This window comes from Crinia signifera, chromosome 6 (genome assembly GCF_055691185.1).
Source record: "Crinia signifera chromosome 6, ASM5569118v1, whole genome shotgun sequence".
NCBI lineage: Eukaryota > Metazoa > Chordata > Amphibia > Anura > Myobatrachidae > Crinia > Crinia signifera.
The window spans coordinates 217,769,158-217,791,675 of record NC_139222.1 but is presented as its reverse complement, the minus strand read 5'-3'; the positions used below and the strand labels follow the sequence as shown (position 1 = coordinate 217,791,675).

Genomic DNA, 22,518 nt, shown 5'->3' with positions numbered 1-22,518 from the left:
GCAAAAAGAAAAGAAAAAAAATATAAGAGATCAAGAAAAAAAAAAGGAAAAAAACAAACAAACAAAAAACAAGCCATTTCAAATGGAGAGGGAGGGGGGGGGTCCAAAAATGCCATTGCTGTGATCCAGTTGATGTTTCCGTGGTAAGATCGTAGGTAAGTCACATAGTCTTTGCATATTTATTGGGAGGTCGCAGCGATTGATAAGTCCTTTAATTTAGGCAGGCTTCCGGTCTTTTGGCTAGGCCGCATATGCTGATATCAAGTGTAGTGTCACGTAAAAATATTTAACTGCCTCGATTCCAGAAAGTACAATTCAAGGAGTCAAGAAATAGTCACAAAATGATACACTGGAGGCAGGATTTCAAAGTATTTATGCACAAGGGTTAAACCTTGAAGCAGCAAATGCATGCATTTCTAAATACAAAGTTAGTACAAAGGTGCACAAACAATTGATACTCCAAATCAAGTGCCAGGAATGGAAATAGTCTATTTTTGGATAACAGATTAGGAAGGTGCACCGGTCCTGGAAGTACTGCAATACCAGGTCAATGCGTGGAGTGGACAGAGCAAGCTCTTCTTCCATCTCCCTGTTCTAAAAATCCATTTAATATATGGCCCCCAGATAGGGGGCGTATCAGATATTAAACTGATAAGAACAGATTTTTTTTTTTTTTTTTTTTTTTTTTTAAACCATCAGGTTAGAGAAATAATGCATTGTTCCAAAAGGAACTCACTCATCACCATGCGCCCTCAAGCACATCTCTCCAAATCATCATCCTGGTCTTTATTTTGCATAACTTTTTAACTTATTGAGACTAGCATAATTTGCATTAACCACACCTCCTTTTCGGTGCACCTCCCCAAACAGTCACACCCCAAACACTAAGCCTGGGGGCCATTTTAAAACAATATTCTCAAAGCAATATAACCAAATTAATCAACGTTTATCCACAAGGGACGCTTTTTAACATTTTGAAACAAAACACACAGCAACCATTTTAAGTCACAAACTCTATTTCTTCTATGACATGTCCATATTTCTCTTTAAAGTACTCTATTGACCAATAATCTTCCACATCAAGAAAACGGTCCTGAATCCTTGGTATTCCACTTCTCAAGAAATATTTAGCCAAATTTTCTGGAATCATTTCTATGCGAATAACATGCTTCCTGATTTTCTTTTTCTCTTTTAACACTTTAACCTCCACACTCTCAGATATACTTTCTTCTTTCCTAGGCTTTTTCTTTCCAATCTCCTCTTCCTCTTTTTCCTGGACATTTACCACCTTAACTTTCACCTCTGCCATCTTCTTCACCTCCTCTTCTGGCAAACTACATTCACTCACTGTCTCCATTGTATCTTCATCTGACTGCTCTGGCTGACATTCCTCTGCTGTTTTACCAGACTGGCTTCCTTCTGTATATAATTCCTGCTGCTTTTTAAAAACTGGGCAGCTCCTTGCCATATGATCTGCAGCTCCACAAATATCACATTTACATATTTCTGTACATTCACCAGCCATATGCCCTGTTTTCTTACACTTCCTACATTTCTTTCCTTCTGAACACTCGTTCTGAACATGTCCATAACAGAAACACTTTCTACAATATGTAGGCTGGCCTGGATAGTACAGAAAACCACGTTTCCCTCCTATGTTAAAGCTTGCAGGAGGGTGTTTAACCCCTCCTATCCCACCGGGCTCTGGCTTAAATTTGACAAAGAACTTTATCTTGCCATTAAAAATCCCAAAGGAATTTTCCATGCGCTCTCCTCCTTTAATCTCTGTACAATATTGCTGCAGAAAAGATATGACCAAATTCACATCTGTGTACGGATCATACAGATGCACAAACATGGGCCTTTGCAGAGCAAAGAACAGTTCAGTGAGCTTTACTCCATCCATGATGGAGTTAGCCCCCTTAATATAGTCTTTTAACTTCCCACAGGCATCAAGACAACGATTCATTTCGTACAAGGTAATATCGTACATACCAACTTTCTGGAAATCTTGCAGACAAAAAATGTCTTTCTTTTCAAGTCCAGCTACCTCCACCAAAATTTTTTCCATGATGAATGTCAGGTCCACATCCTTCCTCAAGGCCAGATCGACCTCCAAACGAAAAGTATTCCGCACCATCTTGACACGATCAAATTCCAATACTTCCACTCGCCTTCCCGTTCTCAGGGGACCTCCATCATGAAGAGCCCCCCAATCGCCCCCAGCCTCGACCAAGGCAGCAGATCCTACACTTGATCTTAGCCAAAAGGCCGAGAAGCGATAACCCGAATGGGGTCCCAGCAAAGCGCGTGAACCTTAATTCGGCCACCAACACTGGTGGAGAAGAGATCAGCACCACGGACACATCTAACACACACACATCACTTCTTTGTCGTTGCAGTCTGAAAGATACCTGGCTGTACGGCAGGTGTGAATAGGACTTGAAGTGCTGGACAGGGACCGGAGGACGAGTAGCCATCCAACTGATTTTGTGATTAGGTCGTCGGCGGGCGGGCAGGGAGCCTCAGCTGGGTAGGAGGCCGAACTTTGCATGTGCTCCGCCCCGTCTGTTGACGTCGCGTCAACTACAGACACACACCCACTAGGCAGACGACCAACAGGCAAGCAGCAGCAGCCAGCTGTCTCCTCGCTCTTTGCTGCTGCATGCCTGTGTCCCTGACGAACTGCTGCTGACTAAATCAATCAGCTAGCTGCTGCAGAGGAGAAGGAGGAATCTTGCAACATCAGTTGCAATGACGGCTTTCCTGTTTTGAGCCCATTCAGCAGCAGTAGTAGACAGTCAGATGGACAGGCATTCATGAGGCAGGACCCTTTGTGTGACATCACAATCTGCCCTCTATGACATCACAAGCTGCTCACTCGGAATCCGGCGGAACCTGACAGCCAGACAGTCACTTGGAACAGACAGGCAGACAGGACAGTCATGTGTAGGTGAGCTGGGTGGGCCAATGTTTTCTTTTATTGGCAGTTACCACCCAAATGATGGTCCGAAGAAGGTAAGTGATACTTTTTCTAAATCCCCCTCTCAATGATCATCAATTGTTGGGCTCGGAAAAAAATGGAAGAGGAAAAAAAATTCCCAAAACAAAAGAGAGAAAAGAGGAAAAAAAATCCCAAAACAAAAGAGAGAGAAAAGAGAGCGCAAAAAGAAAAGAAAAAAAATATAAGAGATCAAGAAAAAAAAAAGGAAAAAAACAAACAAACAAAAAACAAGCCATTTCAAATGGAGAGGGAGGGGGGGTCCAAAAATGCCATTGCTGTGATCCAGTTGATGTTTCCGTGGTAAGATCGTAGGTAAGTCACATAGTCTTTGCATATTTATTGGGAGGTCGCAGCGATTGATAAGTCCTTTAATTTAGGCAGGCTTCCGGTCTTTTGGCTAGGCCGCATATGCTGATATCAAGTGTAGTGTCACGTAAAAATATTTAACTGCCTCGATTCCAGAAAGTACAATTCAAGGAGTCAAGAAATAGTCACAAAATGATACACTGGAGGCAGGATTTCAAAGTATTTATGCACAAGGGTTAAACCTTGCAGCAGCAAATGCATGCATTTCTAAATACAAAGTTAGTACAAAGGTGCACAAACAATTGATACTCCAAATCAAGTGCCAGGAATGGAAATAGTCTATTTTTGGATAACAGATTAGGAAGGTGCACCGGTCCTGGAAGTACTGCAATACCAGGTCAATGCGTGGAGTGGACAGAGCAAGCTCTTCTTCCATCTCCCTGTTCTAAAAATCCATTTAATATATGGCCCCCAGATAGGGGGCGTATCAGATATTAAACTGATAAGAACAGATACTACACTTGATCTTAGCCAAAAGGCCGAGAAGCGATAACCCGAATGGGGTCCCAGCAAAGCGCGCGAACCGGAATTCGGCCACCAACATTGGTGGAGAAGAGATCAGCACCACGGACACATCTAACACACACACATCACTTCTTTGTCGTTGCAGTCTGAAAGATACCTGGCTGTACGGCAGGTGTGAATAGGACTTGAAGTGCTGGACAGGGACCGGAGGACGAGTAGCCATCCAACTGATTTTGTGATTAGGTCGTCGGCGGGCGGGCAGGGAGCCTCAGCTGGGTAGGAGGCCGAACTTGCATGTGCTCCGCCCCGTCTGTTGACGTCGCGTCAACTACAGACACACACCCACTAGGCAGACGACCAACAGGCAAGCAGCAGCAGCCAGCTGTCTCCTCGCTCTTTGCTGCTGCATGCCTGTGTCCCTGACGAACTGCTGCTGACTAAATCAATCAGCTAGCTGCTGCAGAGGAGAAGGAGGAATCTTGCAACATCAGTTGCAATGACGGCTTTCCTGTTTTGAGCCCATTCAGCAGCAGTAGTAGACAGTCAGATGGACAGGCATTCATGAGGCAGGACCCTTTGTGTGACATCACAATCTGCCCTCTATGACATCACAAGCTGCTCACTCGGAATCCGGCGGAACCTGACAGCCAGACAGTCACTTGGAACAGACAGGCAGACAGGACAGTCATGTGTAGGTGAGCTGGGTGGGCCAATGTTTTCTTTTATTGGCAGTTACCACCCAAATGATGGTCCGAAGAAGGTAAGTGATACTTTTTCTAAATCCCCCTCTCAATGATCATCAATTGTTGGGCTCGGAAAAAAATGGAAGAGGAAAAAAAATTCCCAAAACAAAAGAGAGAAAAGAGGAAAAAAAAATCCCAAAACAAAAGAGAGAGAAAAGAGAGCGCAAAAAGAAAAGAAAAAAAATATAAGAGATCAAGAAAAAAAAAAGGAAAAAAACAAACAAACAAAAAACAAGCCATTTCAAATGGAGAGGGAGGGGGGGTCCAAAAATGCCATTGCTGTGATCCAGTTGATGTTTCCGTGGTAAGATCGTAGGTAAGTCACATAGTCTTTGCATATTTATTGGGAGGTCGCAGCGATTGATAAGTCCTTTAATTTAGGCAGGCTTCCGGTCTTTTGGCTAGGCCGCATATGCTGATATCAAGTGTAGTGTCACGTAAAAATATTTAACTGCCTCGATTCCAGAAAGTACAATTCAAGGAGTCAAGAAATAGTCACAAAATGATACACTGGAGGCAGGATTTCAAAGTATTTATGCACAAGGGTTAAACCTTGCAGCAGCAAATGCATGCATTTCTAAATACAAAGTTAGTACAAAGGTGCACAAACAATTGATACTCCAAATCAAGTGCCAGGAATGGAAATAGTCTATTTTTGGATAACAGATTAGGAAGGTGCACCGGTCCTGGAAGTACTGCAATACCAGGTCAATGCGTGGAGTGGACAGAGCAAGCTCTTCTTCCATCTCCCTGTTCTAAAAATCCATTTAATATATGGCCCCCAGATAGGGGGCGTATCAGATATTAAACTGATAAGAACAGATACTACACTTGATCTTAGCCAAAAGGCCGAGAAGCGATAACCCGAATGGGGTCCCAGCAAAGCGCGCGAACCGGAATTCGGCCACCAACACTGGTGGAGAAGAGATCAGCACCACGGACACATCTAACACACACACATCACTTCTTTGTCGTTGCAGTCTGAAAGATACCTGGCTGTACGGCAGGTGTGAATAGGACTTGAAGTGCTGGACAGGGACCGGAGGACGAGTAGCCATCCAACTGATTTTGTGATTAGGTCGTCGGCGGGCGGGCAGGGAGCCTCAGCTGGGTAGGAGGCCGAACTTGCATGTGCTCCGCCCCGTCTGTTGACGTCGCGTCAACTACAGACACACACCCACTAGGCAGACGACCAACAGGCAAGCAGCAGCAGCCAGCTGTCTCCTCGCTCTTTGCTGCTGCATGCCTGTGTCCCTGACGAACTGCTGCTGACTAAATCAATCAGCTAGCTGCTGCAGAGGAGAAGGAGGAATCTTGCAACATCAGTTGCAATGACGGCTTTCCTGTTTTGAGCCCATTCAGCAGCAGTAGTAGACAGTCAGATGGACAGGCATTCATGAGGCAGGACCCTTTGTGTGACATCACAATCTGCCCTCTATGACATCACAAGCTGCTCACTCGGAATCCGGCGGAACCTGACAGCCAGACAGTCACTTGGAACAGACAGGCAGACAGGACAGTCATGTGTAGGTGAACTGGGTGGGCCAATGTTTTCTTTTATTGGCAGTTACCACCCAAATGATGGTCCGAAGAAGGTAAGTGATACTTTTTCTAAATCCCCCTCTCAATGATCATCAATTGTTGGGCTCGGAAAAAAATGGAAGAGGAAAAAAAATTCCCAAAACAAAAGAGAGAAAAGAGGAAAAAAAAATCCCAAAACAAAAGAGAGAGAAAAGAGAGCGCAAAAAGAAAAGAAAAAAAATATAAGAGATCAAGAAAAAAAAAAGGAAAAAAACAAACAAACAAAAAACAAGCCATTTCAAATGGAGAGGGAGGGGGGGGTCCAAAAATGCCATTGCTGTGATCCAGTTGATGTTTCCGTGGTAAGATCGTAGGTAAGTCACATAGTCTTTGCATATTTATTGGGAGGTCGCAGCGATTGATAAGTCCTTTAATTTAGGCAGGCTTCCGGTCTTTTGGCTAGGCCGCATATGCTGATATCAAGTGTAGTGTCACGTAAAAATATTTAACTGCCTCGATTCCAGAAAGTACAATTCAAGGAGTCAAGAAATAGTCACAAAATGATACACTGGAGGCAGGATTTCAAAGTATTTATGCACAAGGGTTAAACCTTGAAGCAGCAAATGCATGCATTTCTAAATACAAAGTTAGTACAAAGGTGCACAAACAATTGATACTCCAAATCAAGTGCCAGGAATGGAAATAGTCTATTTTTGGATAACAGATTAGGAAGGTGCACCGGTCCTGGAAGTACTGCAATACCAGGTCAATGCGTGGAGTGGACAGAGCAAGCTCTTCTTCCATCTCCCTGTTCTAAAAATCCATTTAATATATGGCCCCCAGATAGGGGGCGTATCAGATATTAAACTGATAAGAACAGATACTACACTTGATCTTAGCCAAAAGGCCGAGAAGCGATAACCCGAATGGGGTCCCAGCAAAGCGCGCGAACCGGAATTCGGCCACCAACACTGGTGCAGAAGAGATCAGCACCACGGACACATCTAACACACACACATCACTTCTATGTCGTTGCAGTCTGAAAGATACCTGGCTGTACGGCAGGTGTGAATAGGACTTGAAGTGCTGGACAGGGACCGGAGGACGAGTAGCCATCCAACTGATTTTGTGATTAGGTCGTCGGCGGGCGGGCAGGGTGCCTCAGCTGGGTAGGAGGCCAAATTTGCATGTGCTCCGCCCCGTCTGTTGACGTCGCGTCAACAGACACACACCCACTAGGCAGACGACCAACAGGCAAGCAGCAGCAGCCAGCTGTCTCCTCGCTCTTTGCTGCTGCATGCCTGTGTCCCTGACGAACTGCTGCTGAGTAAATCAATCAGCTAGCTGCTGCAGAGGAGAAGGAGGAATCTTGCACAATCAGGTGCAATGACGGCTTTCCTGTTTTGAGCCCATTCAGCAGCAGTAGTAGACAGTCAGATGGACAGGCATTCATGTGGCAGGACCCTTTGTGTGACATCACAATCTGCCCTCTATGACATCACAAGCTGCTCACTCGGAATCCGGCGGAACCTGACAGCCAGACAGTCACTTGGAACAGACAGGCAGACAGGACAGTCATGTGTAGGTGAGCTGGGTGGGCCAATGTTTTCTTTTATTGGCAGTTACCACCCAAATGATGGTCCGAAGAAGGTAAGTGATACTTTTTCTAAATCCCCCTCTCAATGGTCATCAATTGTTGGGCTCGGCAAAAAAAAATGGAAAAGGAAAAAAAATTCCCAAAACAAAAGAGAGGAAAGAGGAAAAAAATTTCCCAAAACAAAAGAGAGAGAAAAGAGAGCGCAAAAAGAAAAGAAAAAAAATATAAGAGATCAAGAAAGAAAAAGCAAAAAAAAAACCAAGCCATTTCAAAGGGAGAGGGAGGGGGGTCCAAAAATGCCATTGCTGTGATCCAGTTGATGTTTCCGTGGAAAGATCGTAGGTAAGTCACATAGTGTTTGCCTATTTTTTGGGAGGTCGCAGCGATTGATAAGTCATTTAATTTAGGCAGGCTTCCGGTCTTTTGGCTAGGCCGCATATGCTGATATCAAGTGTAGTGTCACGTAAAAATATTTAACTGCCTCGATTCCAGAAAGTACAATTCAAGGAGTCAAGAAATAGTCACAAAATGATACACTGGAGGCAGGATTTCAAAGTATTTATGCACAAGGGTTAAACCTTGAAGCAGCAAATGCATGCATTTCTAAATACAAAGTTAGTACAAAGGTGCACAAACAATTGATACTCCAAATTAAGTGCCAGGAATGGAAATAGTCTTTTTTTGGATAACAGATTAGGAAGGTGCACCGGTCCTGGAAGTACTGCAATACCAGGTCAATGCGTGGAGTGGACAGAGCAAGCTCTTCTTCCATCTCCCTGTTCTAAAAATCCATTTAATATATGGCCCCCAGATAGGGGGCGTATCAGATATTAAACTGATAAGAACAGATACTACACTTGATCTTAGCCAAAAGGCCGAGAAGCGATAACCCGAATGGGGTCCCAGCAAAGCGCGCGAACCGGAATTCGGCCACCAACACTGGTGCAGAAGAGATCAGCACCACGGACACATCTAACACACACACATCACTTCTATGTCGTTGCAGTCTGAAAGATACCTGGCTGTACGGCAGGTGTGAATAGGACTTGAAGTGCTGGACAGGGACCGGAGGACGAGTAGCCATCCAACTGATTTTGTGATTAGGTCGTCGGCGGGCGGGCAGGGTGCCTCAGCTGGGTAGGAGGCCAAATTTGCATGTGCTCCGCCCCGTCTGTTGACGTCGCGTCAACAGACACACACCCACTAGGCAGACGACCAACAGGCAAGCAGCAGCAGCCAGCTGTCTCCTCGCTCTTTGCTGCTGCATGCCTGTGTCCCTGACGAACTGCTGCTGAGTAAATCAATCAGCTAGCTGCTGCAGAGGAGAAGGAGGAATCTTGCACAATCAGGTGCAATGACGGCTTTCCTGTTTTGAGCCCATTCAGCAGCAGTAGTAGACAGTCAGATGGACAGGCATTCATGTGGCAGGACCCTTTGTGTGACATCACAATCTGCCCTCTATGACATCACAAGCTGCTCACTCGGAATCCGGCGGAACCTGACAGCCAGACAGTCACTTGGAACAGACAGGCAGACAGGACAGTCATGTGTAGGTGAGCTGGGTGGGCCAATGTTTTCTTTTATTGGCAGTTACCACCCAAATGATGGTCCGAAGAAGGTAAGTGATACTTTTTCTAAATCCCCCTCTCAATGATCATCAATTGTTGGGCTCGGAAAAAAATGGAAGAGGAAAAAAAATTCCCAAAACAAAAGAGAGAAAAGAGGAAAAAAAAATCCCAAAACAAAAGAGAGAGAAAAGAGAGCGCAAAAAGAAAAGAAAAAAAATATAAGAGATCAAGAAAAAAAAAAGGAAAAAAACAAACAAACAAAAAACAAGCCATTTCAAATGGAGAGGGAGGGGGGGTCCAAAAATGCCATTGCTGTGATCCAGTTGATGTTTCCGTGGTAAGATCGTAGGTAAGTCACATAGTCTTTGCATATTTATTGGGAGGTCGCAGCGATTGATAAGTCCTTTAATTTAGGCAGGCTTCCGGTCTTTTGGCTAGGCCGCATATGCTGATATCAAGTGTAGTGTCACGTAAAAATATTTAACTGCCTCGATTCCAGAAAGTACAATTCAAGGAGTCAAGAAATAGTCACAAAATGATACACTGGAGGCAGGATTTCAAAGTATTTATGCACAAGGGTTAAACCTTGAAGCAGCAAATGCATGCATTTCTAAATACAAAGTTAGTACAAAGGTGCACAAACAATTGATACTCCAAATCAAGTGCCAGGAATGGAAATAGTCTATTTTTGGATAACAGATTAGGAAGGTGCACCGGTCCTGGAAGTACTGCAATACCAGGTCAATGCGTGGAGTGGACAGAGCAAGCTCTTCTTCCATCTCCCTGTTCTAAAAATCCATTTAATATATGGCCCCCAGATAGGGGGCGTATCAGATATTAAACTGATAAGAACAGATACTACACTTGATCTTAGCCAAAAGGCCGAGAAGCGATAACCCGAATGGGGTCCCAGCAAAGCGCGCGAACCGGAATTCGGCCACCAACACTGGTGGAGAAGAGATCAGCACCACGGACACATCTAACACACACACATCACTTCTTTGTCGTTGCAGTCTGAAAGATACCTGGCTGTACGGCAGGTGTGAATAGGACTTGAAGTGCTGGACAGGGACCGGAGGACGAGTAGCCATCCAACTGATTTTGTGATTAGGTCGTCGGCGGGCGGGCAGGGAGCCTCAGCTGGGTAGGAGGCCGAACTTGCATGTGCTCCGCCCCGTCTGTTGACGTCGCGTCAACTACAGACACACACCCACTAGGCAGACGACCAACAGGCAAGCAGCAGCAGCCAGCTGTCTCCTCGCTCTTTGCTGCTGCATGCCTGTGTCCCTGACGAACTGCTGCTGACTAAATCAATCAGCTAGCTGCTGCAGAGGAGAAGGAGGAATCTTGCAACATCAGTTGCAATGACGGCTTTCCTGTTTTGAGCCCATTCAGCAGCAGTAGTAGACAGTCAGATGGACAGGCATTCATGAGGCAGGACCCTTTGTGTGACATCACAATCTGCCCTCTATGACATCACAAGCTGCTCACTCGGAATCCGGCGGAACCTGACAGCCAGACAGTCACTTGGAACAGACAGGCAGACAGGACAGTCATGTGTAGGTGAGCTGGGTGGGCCAATGTTTTCTTTTATTGGCAGTTACCACCCAAATGATGGTCCGAAGAAGGTAAGTGATACTTTTTCTAAATCCCCCTCTCAATGATCATCAATTGTTGGGCTCGGAAAAAAATGGAAGAGGAAAAAAAATTCCCAAAACAAAAGAGAGAAAAGAGGAAAAAAAAATCCCAAAACAAAAGAGAGAGAAAAGAGAGCGCAAAAAGAAAAGAAAAAAAATATAAGAGATCAAGAAAAAAAAAAGGAAAAAAACAAACAAACAAAAAACAAGCCATTTCAAATGGAGAGGGAGGGGGGGTCCAAAAATGCCATTGCTGTGATCCAGTTGATGTTTCCGTGGTAAGATCGTAGGTAAGTCACATAGTCTTTGCATATTTATTGGGAGGTCGCAGCGATTGATAAGTCCTTTAATTTAGGCAGGCTTCCGGTCTTTTGGCTAGGCCGCATATGCTGATATCAAGTGTAGTGTCACGTAAAAATATTTAACTGCCTCGATTCCAGAAAGTACAATTCAAGGAGTCAAGAAATAGTCACAAAATGATACACTGGAGGCAGGATTTCAAAGTATTTATGCACAAGGGTTAAACCTTGAAGCAGCAAATGCATGCATTTCTAAATACAAAGTTAGTACAAAGGTGCACAAACAATTGATACTCCAAATCAAGTGCCAGGAATGGAAATAGTCTATTTTTGGATAACAGATTAGGAAGGTGCACCGGTCCTGGAAGTACTGCAATACCAGGTCAATGCGTGGAGTGGACAGAGCAAGCTCTTCTTCCATCTCCCTGTTCTAAAAATCCATTTAATATATGGCCCCCAGATAGGGGGCGTATCAGATATTAAACTGATAAGAACAGATACTACACTTGATCTTAGCCAAAAGGCCGAGAAGCGATAACCCGAATGGGGTCCCAGCAAAGCGCGCGAACCGGAATTCGGCCACCAACACTGGTGGAGAAGAGATCAGCACCACGGACACATCTAACACACACACATCACTTCTTTGTCGTTGCAGTCTGAAAGATACCTGGCTGTACGGCAGGTGTGAATAGGACTTGAAGTGCTGGACAGGGACCGGAGGACGAGTAGCCATCCAACTGATTTTGTGATTAGGTCGTCGGCGGGCGGGCAGGGAGCCTCAGCTGGGTAGGAGGCCGAACTTGCATGTGCTCCGCCCCGTCTGTTGACGTCGCGTCAACTACAGACACACACCCACTAGGCAGACGACCAACAGGCAAGCAGCAGCAGCCAGCTGTCTCCTCGCTCTTTGCTGCTGCATGCCTGTGTCCCTGACGAACTGCTGCTGACTAAATCAATCAGCTAGCTGCTGCAGAGGAGAAGGAGGAATCTTGCAACATCAGTTGCAATGACGGCTTTCCTGTTTTGAGCCCATTCAGCAGCAGTAGTAGACAGTCAGATGGACAGGCATTCATGAGGCAGGACCCTTTGTGTGACATCACAATCTGCCCTCTATGACATCACAAGCTGCTCACTCGGAATCCGGCGGAACCTGACAGCCAGACAGTCACTTGGAACAGACAGGCAGACAGGACAGTCATGTGTAGGTGAGCTGGGTGGGCCAATGTTTTCTTTTATTGGCAGTTACCACCCAAATGATGGTCCGAAGAAGGTAAGTGATACTTTTTCTAAATCCCCCTCTCAATGATCATCAATTGTTGGGCTCGGAAAAAAATGGAAGAGGAAAAAAAATTCCCAAAACAAAAGAGAGAAAAGAGGGAAAAAAAATCCCAAAACAAAAGAGAGAGAAAAGAGAGCGCAAAAAGAAAAGAAAAAAAATATAAGAGATCAAGAAAAAAAAAAGGAAAAAAACAAACAAACAAAAAACAAGCCATTTCAAATGGAGAGGGAGGGGGGGGTCCAAAAATGCCATTGCTGTGATCCAGTTGATGTTTCCGTGGTAAGATCGTAGGTAAGTCACATAGTCTTTGCATATTTATTGGGAGGTCGCAGCGATTGATAAGTCCTTTAATTTAGGCAGGCTTCCGGTCTTTTGGCTAGGCCGCATATGCTGATATCAAGTGTAGTGTCACGTAAAAATATTTAACTGCCTCGATTCCAGAAAGTACAATTCAAGGAGTCAAGAAATAGTCACAAAATGATACACTGGAGGCAGGATTTCAAAGTATTTATGCACAAGGGTTAAACCTTGAAGCAGCAAATGCATGCATTTCTAAATACAAAGTTAGTACAAAGGTGCACAAACAATTGATACTCCAAATCAAGTGCCAGGAATGGAAATAGTCTATTTTTGGATAACAGATTAGGAAGGTGCACCGGTCCTGGAAGTACTGCAATACCAGGTCAATGCGTGGAGTGGACAGAGCAAGCTCTTCTTCCATCTCCCTGTTCTAAAAATCCATTTAATATATGGCCCCCAGATAGGGGGCGTATCAGATATTAAACTGATAAGAACAGATTTTTTTTTTTTTTTTTTAAACCATCAGGTTAGAGAAATAATGCATTGTTCCAAAAGGAACTCACTCATCACCATGCGCCCTCAAGCACATCTCTCCAAATCATCATCCTGGTCTTTATTTTGCATAACTTTTTAACTTATTGAGACTAGCATAATTTGCATTAACCACACCTCCTTTTCGGTGCACCTCCCCAAACAGTCACACCCCAAACACTAAGCCTGGGGGCCATTTTAAAACAATATTCTCAAAGCAATATAACCAAATTAATCAACGTTTATCCACAAGGGACGCTTTTTAACATTTTGAAACAAAACACACAGCAACCATTTTAAGTCACAAACTCTATTTCTTCTATGACATGTCCATATTTCTCTTTAAAGTACTCTATTGACCAATAATCTTCCACATCAAGAAAACGGTCCTGAATCCTTGGTATTCCACTTCTCAAGAAATATTTAGCCAAATTTTCTGGAATCATTTCTATGCGAATAACATGCTTCCTGATTTTCTTTTTCTCTTTTAACACTTTAACCTCCACACTCTCAGATATACTTTCTTCTTTCCTAGGCTTTTTCTTTCCAATCTCCTCTTCCTCTTTTTCCTGGACATTTACCACCTTAACTTTCACCTCTGCCATCTTCTTCACCTCCTCTTCTGGCAAACTACATTCACTCACTGTCTCCATTGTATCTTCATCTGACTGCTCTGGCTGACATTCCTCTGCTGTTTTACCAGACTGGCTTCCTTCTGTATATAATTCCTGCTGCTTTTTAAAAACTGGGCAGCTCCTTGCCATATGATCTGCAGCTCCACAAATATCACATTTACATATTTCTGTACATTCACCAGCCATATGCCCTGTTTTCTTACACTTCCTACATTTCTTTCCTTCTGAACACTCGTTCTGAACATGTCCATAACAGAAACACTTTCTACAATATGTAGGCTGGCCTGGATAGTACAGAAAACCACGTTTCCCTCCTATGTTAAAGCTTGCAGGAGGGTGTTTAACCCCTCCTATCCCACCGGGCTCTGGCTTAAATTTGACAAAGAACTTTATCTTGCCATTAAAAATCCCAAAGGAATTTTCCATGCGCTCTCCTCCTTTAATCTCTGTACAATATTGCTGCAGAAAAGATATGACCAAATTCACATCTGTGTACGGATCATACAGATGCACAAACATGGGCCTTTGCAGAGCAAAGAACAGTTCAGTGAGCTTTACTCCATCCATGATGGAGTTAGCCCCCTTAATACAGTCTTTTAACTTCCCACAGGCATCAAGACAACGATTCATTTCGTACAAGGTAATATCGTACATACCAACTTTCTGGAAATCTTGCAGACAAAAAATGTCTTTCTTTTCAAGTCCAGCTACCTCCACCAAAATTTTTTCCATGATGAATGTCAGGTCCACATCCTTCCTCAAGGCCAGATCGACCTCCAAACGAAAAGTATTCCGCACCATCTTGACACGATCAAATTCCAATACTTCCACTCGCCTTCCCGTTCTCAGGGGACCTCCATCATGAAGAGCCCCCCAATCGCCCCCAGCCTCGACCAAGGCAGCAGATCCTACACTTGATCTTAGCCAAAAGGCCGAGAAGCGATAACCCGAATGGGGTCCCAGCAAAGCGCGTGAACCTTAATTCGGCCACCAACACTGGTGGAGAAGAGATCAGCACCACGGACACATCTAACACACACACATCACTTCTTTGTCGTTGCAGTCTGAAAGATACCTGGCTGTACGGCAGGTGTGAATAGGACTTGAAGTGCTGGACAGGGACCGGAGGACGAGTAGCCATCCAACTGATTTTGTGATTAGGTCGTCGGCGGGCGGGCAGGGAGCCTCAGCTGGGTAGGAGGCCGAACTTGCATGTGCTCCGCCCCGTCTGTTGACGTCGCGTCAACTACAGACACACACCCACTAGGCAGACGACCAACAGGCAAGCAGCAGCAGCCAGCTGTCTCCTCGCTCTTTGCTGCTGCATGCCTGTGTCCCTGACGAACTGCTGCTGACTAAATCAATCAGCTAGCTGCTGCAGAGGAGAAGGAGGAATCTTGCAACATCAGTTGCAATGACGGCTTTCCTGTTTTGAGCCCATTCAGCAGCAGTAGTAGACAGTCAGATGGACAGGCATTCATGAGGCAGGACCCTTTGTGTGACATCACAATCTGCCCTCTATGACATCACAAGCTGCTCACTCGGAATCCGGCGGAACCTGACAGCCAGACAGTCACTTGGAACAGACAGGCAGACAGGACAGTCATGTGTAGGTGAGCTGGGTGGGCCAATGTTTTCTTTTATTGGCAGTTACCACCCAAATGATGGTCCGAAGAAGGTAAGTGATACTTTTTCTAAATCCCCCTCTCAATGATCATCAATTGTTGGGCTCGGAAAAAAATGGAAGAGGAAAAAAAATTCCCAAAACAAAAGAGAGAAAAGAGGAAAAAAAAATCCCAAAACAAAAGAGAGAGAAAAGAGAGCGCAAAAAGAAAAGAAAAAAAATATAAGAGATCAAGAAAAAAAAAAGGAAAAAAACAAACAAACAAAAAACAAGCCATTTCAAATGGAGAGGGAGGGGGGGTCCAAAAATGCCATTGCTGTGATCCAGTTGATGTTTCCGTGGTAAGATCGTAGGTAAGTCACATAGTCTTTGCATATTTATTGGGAGGTCGCAGCGATTGATAAGTCCTTTAATTTAGGCAGGCTTCCGGTCTTTTGGCTAGGCCGCATATGCTGATATCAAGTGTAGTGTCACGTAAAAATATTTAACTGCCTCGATTCCAGAAAGTACAATTCAAGGAGTCAAGAAATAGTCACAAAATGATACACTGGAGGCAGGATTTCAAAGTATTTATGCACAAGGGTTAAACCTTGCAGCAGCAAATGCATGCATTTCTAAATACAAAGTTAGTACAAAGGTGCACAAACAATTGATACTCCAAATCAAGTGCCAGGAATGGAAATAGTCTATTTTTGGATAACAGATTAGGAAGGTGCACCGGTCCTGGAAGTACTGCAATACCAGGTCAATGCGTGGAGTGGACAGAGCAAGCTCTTCTTCCATCTCCCTGTTCTAAAAATCCATTTAATATATGGCCCCCAGATAGGGGGCGTATCAGATATTAAACTGATAAGAACAGATACTACACTTGATCTTAGCCAAAAGGCCGAGAAGCGATAACCCGAATGGGGTCCCAGCAAAGCGCGCGAACCGGAATTCGGCCACCAACATTGGTGGAGAAGAGATCAGCACCACGGACACATCTAACACACACACATCACTTCTTTGTCGTTGCAGTCTGAAAGATACCTGGCTGTACGGCAGGTGTGAATAGGACTTGAAGTGCTGGACAGGGACCGGAGGACGAGTAGCCATCCAACTGATTTTGTGATTAGGTCGTCGGCGGGCGGGCAGGGAGCCTCAGCTGGGTAGGAGGCCGAACTTGCATGTGCTCCGCCCCGTCTGTTGACGTCGCGTCAACTACAGACACACACCCACTAGGCAGACGACCAACAGGCAAGCAGCAGCAGCCAGCTGTCTCCTCGCTCTTTGCTGCTGCATGCCTGTGTCCCTGACGAACTGCTGCTGACTAAATCAATCAGCTAGCTGCTGCAGAGGAGAAGGAGGAATCTTGCAACATCAGTTGCAATGACGGCTTTCCTGTTTTGAGCCCATTCAGCAGCAGTAGTAGACAGTCAGATGGACAGGCATTCATGAGGCAGGACCCTTTGTGTGACATCACAATCTGCCCTCTATGACATCACAAGCTGCTCACTCGGAATCCGGCGGAACCTGACAGCCAGACAGTCACTTGGAACAGACAGGCAGACAGGACAGTCATGTGTAGGTGAGCTGGGTGGGCCAATGTTTTCTTTTATTGGCAGTTACCACCCAAATGATGGTCCGAAGAAGGTAAGTGATACTTTTTCTAAATCCCCCTCTCAATGATCATCAATTGTTGGGCTCGGAAAAAAATGGAAGAGGAAAAAAAATTCCCAAAACAAAAGAGAGAAAAGAGGAAAAAAAAATCCCAAAACAAAAGAGAGAGAAAAGAGAGCGCAAAAAGAAAAGAAAAAAAATATAAGAGATCAAGAAAAAAAAAAGGAAAAAAACAAACAAACAAAAAACAAGCCATTTCAAATGGAGAGGGAGGGGGGGTCCAAAAATGCCATTGCTGTGATCCAGTTGATGTTTCCGTGGTAAGATCGTAGGTAAGTCACATAGTCTTTGCATATTTATTGGGAGGTCGCAGCGATTGATAAGTCCTTTAATTTAGGCAGGCTTCCGGTCTTTTGGCTAGGCCGCATATGCTGATATCAAGTGTAGTGTCACGTAAAAATATTTAACTGCCTCGATTCCAGAAAGTACAATTCAAGGAGTCAAGAAATAGTCACAAAATGATACACTGGAGGCAGGATTTCAAAGTATTTATGCACAAGGGTTAAACCTTGCAGCAGCAAATGCATGCATTTCTAAATACAAAGTTAGTACAAAGGTGCACAAACAATTGATACTCCAAATCAAGTGCCAGGAATGGAAATAGTCTATTTTTGGATAACAGATTAGGAAGGTGCACCGGTCCTGGAAGTACTGCAATACCAGGTCAATGCGTGGAGTGGACAGAGCAAGCTCTTCTTCCATCTCCCTGTTCTAAAAATCCATTTAATATATGGCCCCCAGATAGGGGGCGTATCAGATATTAAACTGATAAGAACAGATACTACACTTGATCTTAGCCAAAAGGCCGAGAAGCGATAACCCGAATGGGGTCCCAGCAAAGCGCGCGAACCGGAATTCGGCCACCAACACTGGTGGAGAAGAGATCAGCACCACGGACACATCTAACACACACACATCACTTCTTTGTCGTTGCAGTCTGAAAGATACCTGGCTGTACGGCAGGTGTGAATAGGACTTGAAGTGCTGGACAGGGACCGGAGGACGAGTAGCCATCCAACTGATTTTGTGATTAGGTCGTCGGCGGGCGGGCAGGGAGCCTCAGCTGGGTAGGAGGCCGAACTTGCATGTGCTCCGCCCCGTCTGTTGACGTCGCGTCAACTACAGACACACACCCACTAGGCAGACGACCAACAGGCAAGCAGCAGCAGCCAGCTGTCTCCTCGCTCTTTGCTGCTGCATGCCTGTGTCCCTGACGAACTGCTGCTGACTAAATCAATCAGCTAGCTGCTGCAGAGGAGAAGGAGGAATCTTGCAACATCAGTTGCAATGACGGCTTTCCTGTTTTGAGCCCATTCAGCAGCAGTAGTAGACAGTCAGATGGACAGGCATTCATGAGGCAGGACCCTTTGTGTGACATCACAATCTGCCCTCTATGACATCACAAGCTGCTCACTCGGAATCCGGCGGAACCTGACAGCCAGACAGTCACTTGGAACAGACAGGCAGACAGGACAGTCATGTGTAGGTGAACTGGGTGGGCCAATGTTTTCTTTTATTGGCAGTTACCACCCAAATGATGGTCCGAAGAAGGTAAGTGATACTTTTTCTAAATCCCCCTCTCAATGATCATCAATTGTTGGGCTCGGAAAAAAATGGAAGAGGAAAAAAAATTCCCAAAACAAAAGAGAGAAAAGAGGAAAAAAAAATCCCAAAACAAAAGAGAGAGAAAAGAGAGCGCAAAAAGAAAAGAAAAAAAATATAAGAGATCAAGAAAAAAAAAAGGAAAAAAACAAACAAACAAAAAACAAGCCATTTCAAATGGAGAGGGAGGGGGGGGGTCCAAAAATGCCATTGCTGTGATCCAGTTGATGTTTCCGTGGTAAGATCGTAGGTAAGTCACATAGTCTTTGCATATTTATTGGGAGGTCGCAGCGATTGATAAGTCCTTTAATTTAGGCAGGCTTCCGGTCTTTTGGCTAGGCCGCATATGCTGATATCAAGTGTAGTGTCACGTAAAAATATTTAACTGCCTCGATTCCAGAAAGTACAATTCAAGGAGTCAAGAAATAGTCACAAAATGATACACTGGAGGCAGGATTTCAAAGTATTTATGCACAAGGGTTAAACCTTGAAGCAGCAAATGCATGCATTTCTAAATACAAAGTTAGTACAAAGGTGCACAAACAATTGATACTCCAAATCAAGTGCCAGGAATGGAAATAGTCTATTTTTGGATAACAGATTAGGAAGGTGCACCGGTCCTGGAAGTACTGCAATACCAGGTCAATGCGTGGAGTGGACAGAGCAAGCTCTTCTTCCATCTCCCTGTTCTAAAAATCCATTTAATATATGGCCCCCAGATAGGGGGCGTATCAGATATTAAACTGATAAGAACAGATACTACACTTGATCTTAGCCAAAAGGCCGAGAAGCGATAACCCGAATGGGGTCCCAGCAAAGCGCGCGAACCGGAATTCGGCCACCAACACTGGTGCAGAAGAGATCAGCACCACGGACACATCTAACACACACACATCACTTCTATGTCGTTGCAGTCTGAAAGATACCTGGCTGTACGGCAGGTGTGAATAGGACTTGAAGTGCTGGACAGGGACCGGAGGACGAGTAGCCATCCAACTGATTTTGTGATTAGGTCGTCGGCGGGCGGGCAGGGTGCCTCAGCTGGGTAGGAGGCCAAATTTGCATGTGCTCCGCCCCGTCTGTTGACGTCGCGTCAACAGACACACACCCACTAGGCAGACGACCAACAGGCAAGCAGCAGCAGCCAGCTGTCTCCTCGCTCTTTGCTGCTGCATGCCTGTGTCCCTGATGAACTGCTGCTGAGTAAATCAATCAGCTAGCTGCTGCAGAGGAGAAGGAGGAATCTTGCACAATCAGGTGCAATGACGGCTTTCCTGTTTTGAGCCCATTCAGCAGCAGTAGTAGACAGTCAGATGGACAGGCATTCATGTGGCAGGACCCTTTGTGTGACATCACAATCTGCCCTCTATGACATCACAAGCTGCTCACTCGGAATCCGGCGGAACCTGACAGCCAGACAGTCACTTGGAACAGACAGGCAGACAGGACAGTCATGTGTAGGTGAGCTGGGTGGGCCAATGTTTTCTTTTATTGGCAGTTACCACCCAAATGATGGTCCGAAGAAGGTAAGTGATACTTTTTCTAAATCCCCCTCTCAATGGTCATCAATTGTTGGGCTCGGCAAAAAAAAATGGAAGAGGAAAAAAAATTCCCAAAACAAAAGAGAGGAAAGAGGAAAAAAATTTCCCAAAACAAAAGAGAGAGAAAAGAGAGCGCAAAAAGAAAAGAAAAAAAATATAAGAGATCAAGAAAGAAAAAGCAAAAAAAAAACCAAGCCATTTCAAAGGGAGAGGGAGGGGGGTCCAAAAATGCCATTGCTGTGATCCAGTTGATGTTTCCGTGGAAAGATCGTAGGTAAGTCACATAGTGTTTGCCTATTTTTTGGGAGGTCGCAGCGATTGATAAGTCATTTAATTTAGGCAGGCTTCCGGTCTTTTGGCTAGGCCGCATATGCTGATATCAAGTGTAGTGTCACGTAAAAATATTTAACTGCCTCGATTCCAGAAAGTACAATTCAAGGAGTCAAGAAATAGTCACAAAATGATACACTGGAGGCAGGATTTCAAAGTATTTATGCACAAGGGTTAAACCTTGAAGCAGCAAATGCATGCATTTCTAAATACAAAGTTAGTACAAAGGTGCACAAACAATTGATACTCCAAATTAAGTGCCAGGAATGGAAATAGTCTTTTTTTGGATAACAGATTAGGAAGGTGCACCGGTCCTGGAAGTACTGCAATACCAGGTCAATGCGTGGAGTGGACAGAGCAAGCTCTTCTTCCATCTCCCTGTTCTAAAAATCCATTTAATATATGGCCCCCAGATAGGGGGCGTATCAGATATTAAACTGATAAGAACAGATACTACACTTGATCTTAGCCAAAAGGCCGAGAAGCGATAACCCGAATGGGGTCCCAGCAAAGCGCGCGAACCGGAATTCGGCCACCAACACTGGTGCAGAAGAGATCAGCACCACGGACACATCTAACACACACACATCACTTCTATGTCGTTGCAGTCTGAAAGATACCTGGCTGTACGGCAGGTGTGAATAGGACTTGAAGTGCTGGACAGGGACCGGAGGACGAGTAGCCATCCAACTGATTTTGTGATTAGGTCGTCGGCGGGCGGGCAGGGTGCCTCAGCTGGGTAGGAGGCCAAATTTGCATGTGCTCCGCCCCGTCTGTTGACGTCGCGTCAACAGACACACACCCACTAGGCAGACGACCAACAGGCAAGCAGCAGCAGCCAGCTGTCTCCTCGCTCTTTGCTGCTGCATGCCTGTGTCCCTGACGAACTGCTGCTGAGTAAATCAATCAGCTAGCTGCTGCAGAGGAGAAGGAGGAATCTTGCACAATCAGGTGCAATGACGGCTTTCCTGTTTTGAGCCCATTCAGCAGCAGTAGTAGACAGTCAGATGGACAGGCATTCATGTGGCAGGACCCTTTGTGTGACATCACAATCTGCCCTCTATGACATCACAAGCTGCTCACTCGGAATCCGGCGGAACCTGACAGCCAGACAGTCACTTGGAACAGACAGGCAGACAGGACAGTCATGTGTAGGTGAGCTGGGTGGGCCAATGTTTTCTTTTATTGGCAGTTACCACCCAAATGATGGTCCGAAGAAGGTAAGTGATACTTTTTCTAAATCCCCCTCTCAATGATCATCAATTGTTGGGCTCGGCAAAAAAAAATGGAAGAGGAAAAAAAATTCCCAAAACAAAAGAGAGGAAAGAGGAAAAAAATTTCCCAAAACAAAAGAGAGAGAAAAGAGAGCGCAAAAAGAAAAGAAAAAAAATATAAGAGATCAAGAAAGAAAAAGCAAAAAAAAAACCAAGCCATTTCAAATGGAGAGGGAGGGGGGTCCAAAAATGCCATTGCTGTGATCCAGTTGATGTTTCCGTGGAAAGATCGTAGGTAAGTCACATAGTGTTTGCCTATTTTTTGGGAGGTCGCAGCGATTGATAAGTCATTTAATTTAGGCAGGCTTCCGGTCTTTTGGCTAGGCCGCATATGCTGATATCAAGTGTAGTGTCACGTAAAAATATTTAACTGCCTCGATTCCAGAAAGTACAATTCAAGGAGTCAAGAAATAGTCACAAAATGATACACTGGAGGCAGGATTTCAAAGTATTTATGCACAAGGGTTAAACCTTGAAGCAGCAAATGCATGCATTTCTAAATACAAAGTTAGTACAAAGGTGCACAAACAATTGATACTCCAA

General features: G+C 44.9%; 11 non-coding genes and 1 pseudogene across 11 annotated transcripts; all 12 read right to left on the bottom strand.

Annotated features, from left to right (window-relative positions):
• Positions 1-509: 509 nt before the first annotated feature.
• LOC146012666 (U2 spliceosomal RNA) lies at positions 510-713 on the bottom strand (annotated as a pseudogene).
• Positions 714-3,670: 2,957 nt separating this feature from the next.
• Positions 3,671-3,861, bottom strand: LOC146012205 (U2 spliceosomal RNA). Its single transcript, XR_014445377.1, has one exon. It is a non-coding gene; the product is annotated as a U2 spliceosomal RNA (small nuclear RNA).
• Positions 3,862-5,248: 1,387 nt separating this feature from the next.
• LOC146012203 (U2 spliceosomal RNA) lies at positions 5,249-5,439 on the bottom strand. Its single transcript, XR_014445375.1, has one exon. It is a non-coding gene; the product is annotated as a U2 spliceosomal RNA (small nuclear RNA).
• Positions 5,440-6,827: 1,388 nt separating this feature from the next.
• Positions 6,828-7,018, bottom strand: LOC146012202 (U2 spliceosomal RNA). The gene has a single exon (XR_014445374.1). It is a non-coding gene; the product is annotated as a U2 spliceosomal RNA (small nuclear RNA).
• A 1,374-nt stretch (positions 7,019-8,392) lies between these two features.
• On the bottom strand, positions 8,393-8,583 carry LOC146012201 (U2 spliceosomal RNA). The gene has a single exon (XR_014445373.1). It is a non-coding gene; the product is annotated as a U2 spliceosomal RNA (small nuclear RNA).
• A 1,384-nt stretch (positions 8,584-9,967) lies between these two features.
• On the bottom strand, positions 9,968-10,158 carry LOC146012200 (U2 spliceosomal RNA). Its single transcript, XR_014445372.1, has one exon. It is a non-coding gene; the product is annotated as a U2 spliceosomal RNA (small nuclear RNA).
• A 1,387-nt stretch (positions 10,159-11,545) lies between these two features.
• On the bottom strand, positions 11,546-11,736 carry LOC146012199 (U2 spliceosomal RNA). Its single transcript, XR_014445371.1, has one exon. It is a non-coding gene; the product is annotated as a U2 spliceosomal RNA (small nuclear RNA).
• Positions 11,737-13,124: 1,388 nt separating this feature from the next.
• LOC146012622 (U2 spliceosomal RNA) lies at positions 13,125-13,319 on the bottom strand. Its single transcript, XR_014445767.1, has one exon. It is a non-coding gene; the product is annotated as a U2 spliceosomal RNA (small nuclear RNA).
• Positions 13,320-16,276: 2,957 nt separating this feature from the next.
• Positions 16,277-16,467, bottom strand: LOC146012198 (U2 spliceosomal RNA). The gene has a single exon (XR_014445370.1). It is a non-coding gene; the product is annotated as a U2 spliceosomal RNA (small nuclear RNA).
• Positions 16,468-17,854: 1,387 nt separating this feature from the next.
• Positions 17,855-18,045, bottom strand: LOC146012196 (U2 spliceosomal RNA). The gene has a single exon (XR_014445369.1). It is a non-coding gene; the product is annotated as a U2 spliceosomal RNA (small nuclear RNA).
• Positions 18,046-19,434: 1,389 nt separating this feature from the next.
• LOC146012195 (U2 spliceosomal RNA) lies at positions 19,435-19,625 on the bottom strand. The gene has a single exon (XR_014445368.1). It is a non-coding gene; the product is annotated as a U2 spliceosomal RNA (small nuclear RNA).
• A 1,374-nt stretch (positions 19,626-20,999) lies between these two features.
• On the bottom strand, positions 21,000-21,190 carry LOC146012194 (U2 spliceosomal RNA). Its single transcript, XR_014445367.1, has one exon. It is a non-coding gene; the product is annotated as a U2 spliceosomal RNA (small nuclear RNA).
• Positions 21,191-22,518: the final 1,328 nt, after the last annotated feature.